Below are 3,262 nucleotides of genomic sequence, written 5' to 3'. Positions count from 1 at the left end.
TGGGATGTACTCACTCATAATTGGTTTCTAGAGATAAATAAAGGTCAGTGAGTCTATAATTTGATCTCCTAAAGAAGCTAAATAAGAAGGTGATCCCAAAGAAAAACATATAGCTATCCTCCTGATTATGGGAAGTAGACAAGATTGCCGGGCAAAAAATGGGATCTTGGGGGAGGGAGGGAGGGAGGGAGGTAAGGGGAGATGGGGAGAGAAAAGTGAGAAGGGGAGGTTGGGGGGAACTTGGGAAACGGGATGTTTGGGATAAAGATTTTTTTTAAGAAAAAACAATTTTGTTTTATTTTGTTGTTTTGATTCTGTTCTCACTTTTAAAGGATGCTGAGATGGTGATGTTACTCTCCATTTTTGGTATCAATCCTGAGACTGTAAGAATTTTCATCTGGGACTTTGGCACATACTGAAGCAAAGTTGTGATGTGTGGAGCAGGAGGTGGGCATAGACTTTATATGTTGCATTGTAGAAGTGGCATGCAGTTGGCTGCTTAACAGACTGACAGTTCGTTTTTGTGACGTCTCTTTGTTAACCTAAGTTTATCTATTTTCAGCAATAAAATAAGGGCAGCCATGTTTTGAGCACCTTCCTTTTCTACGAGTGCTTTTTTTTTTTTCTGTTCAAAGAGGTCATATTATAAGGTATTTTTGAAATTGTGAATTCTAAAAACCAAAACCCAAAAATCTTGTAAATATAATTTCATTAACTACATAGAAACTATTAAGAAAGAGAGAATCAAAAATATTTTTGTGGGGGAGTTGCTCCCAGGCAGTTAGGTGCCCTGAAGGAGGGGAAGGGAGGGAACCTTGATGAACCTGATGAACTACAAGAGCTCCCAGCTGCCAGCTTTACCCAGGATTCCACTTTTAGCGCCTCTGTTGGTGTGATAGACCTAAGAACTGCATTAGCACCCTGTCAACCCAGCAACCTCTTAGTGTACAGCTTCAAATATTATGGTCTAGCTAGATTTTAATCTAAAATATGAAAAACTGCTTTTCCCAAGATATTTTTAAAGGAAAAAAGCTATAATTTTAATATTTAACATATTTAAAGTTTCCAAACATACCTGTTTTGGCTTATGAGAGGGGCAGGGTAAGACATTCTTTTTCAGTCTTAATTTTTAAATGTCTGATCATTTTATATTGTCCAGTCATTTCAGCACCCCCAATGGTCCTTAGGGTACTCTGCCTCTCTCCTCACTCTGTCCCCCATTCTGCCCCCAGAGATTGATTAATTCTTAATTAATTTTCCTGATTAAATTCTGTATTCAAACTCCATTAGCCCCTCACCACCTGTGGCAGGCAGGAGAGCTGATCTAGCACCTCACCAAATGCAACATTAGGGAGAGCAGGCCCTACACCTCACCTGGGCAGCACAATGGAGCTGACTCTGTTGACAGGGATGAGGGTGACCTGACTCCAAGAACATGAGTATGGGAGATATGATCTCACTCCTCATCTGCCATACAGTGGCATGAACAAGGGAAGGTGTTCCCCCGACCCCTGGTCACCTGTGACAGGTGAGAAATCTGGGTCTGAGGTCACGAGAACCAGTGAGCTGGCCCAGCATCTCACTGGCTTCAGCACTAGAGAGAAGAGGCCCTGAAGTTCACCTGGACAATACAACAGAGATGACCAGGTGAGTCAACGCTGAGGACATAAACAAGGGAGACATAGCCCCACTTCTTGTCTGTAATGTGGCATGGGCAGGGGAGAGATGTCCCTCCTTTTGCCGCTTGCCCCTCACTGCCTACAGCACTTAGGAGAGAAGACCTCACCTGGGCACCACAGTAGTGCCAACCCTGCAGGCAGGGACATGGTTGAGTCTGCTCTAAGGTTGTAAGTGTGGGAGAGCTAACCCTGAGCCCCTTGTCTGACATGCAGTAAGGGAGACGGAAAGATGACCTCCCCGCTGCCCCTTGCCATCTACATCAGAATGAGAGAGCTGACCCTGGCCCTTACCAGATGCATCACTACAGAGAGTAGGCCCTGTACCTTGCCTGAACAACACAGTAGAGCTGACCCCATTGATGGAGGTGTGGGTAAGCTGGCCCCAAGAACATGAGCATGGGAGATCAAGCCCTACCCCTTAGCTACCATACGGTGGCATGGGCAAGGGAGAGAAGTCCCCCCATGCTCTTTTAGGCCTACAACAGGTAGAAGAGCTATTCCTGGGGTCTCTAGAGTGAGAAAGCTGGCCCTGAATCACACCAGCTGCAGCAGTGGGCATAGTGGCCCCTAAACCTCCACTAGATAACACAGTAGAGCTGGCCCTAGTGGTATAGATGTGGATGAGCCAATCTTAAGAACACAAGATCAAGAGAATTGACCCTTGGTGCTTACTATATAGGGTGAGTTAGTTGGGGTGGTGCTGGAGATATCACCTGGTATTGAGGACAAAGGAGAGCTGGTGGGCTGACCATCAATCACCCAGACCCAAAACCAGAGCTATGGGTTGATCCATCCCATCATCCACCCCATCTAAGACCTGCTGGAGCACGTGATGAGATCAACCCTGCAGGCCCAAAGCAGTACGATCTCTGTGACACAGAACAACAAGAGATCCAAGAGGAACCCCAGTAAGGGTCCAGTATTGATGATGTAGTAAAAACCAGACACTTTGAACTGGACCAGTAACTCATTGCAATGAACACTTGGAAGTAATACTATGTGGACTGAAGGGCATACAGGATGACTCACTGTGTCACACTAAGCTTCCACAACGAGATTTTTCTTTTTCCCCCTTTTTCTCTTTGTTTTTAAATTTGATCTTGTTTTATACTGGGGAGGTTGCAAGGGTAGAGGGCAGATGGGAAGGGCCAGGAAGATAAGTGGGATTGTGATGCATGATTTGAAATCCACAAAGAACCAATAAAAAGTTGAATTTGGAAAAACAAAATCAGTTTTCAAGTCTTAGTGTAGGGGAGTGTGAGTATTACACCTCTAGAGCTGCAAAGATATCCGCACTTATCCGGAAGCCCGGCTACATTTAGAGCCACAATAGGACAGCTCTGGAGGGGCAGAAAGCTGCAATAGGACAACTCTGGAGGCTGGAGCCACAGTAGGACAGCTCAGTCCTGGAGGTATAGAACCACAATAAAAACAGCTCTGGAGTCTGGAGCTGCAATAAGACAGCTCTGCCTTGGGGGAGAAGTGTCCTGACTTGTTGGGAAGTCAGGCTACCTGAAGATGGGGTGCAGGGATGTCCCTGCATGCTACAACAATGCTGTTCCTCTCCTGGAGAGCCCCTAAAG

This window comes from Alexandromys fortis, unplaced genomic scaffold (assembly GCF_014885135.2).
Source record: "Alexandromys fortis isolate MF-2015 unplaced genomic scaffold, M_Fortis_MF-2015_v1.1 scaffold_201, whole genome shotgun sequence".
NCBI lineage: Eukaryota > Metazoa > Chordata > Mammalia > Rodentia > Cricetidae > Alexandromys > Alexandromys fortis.
Note: the sequence above shows the minus strand (reverse complement) of the source record.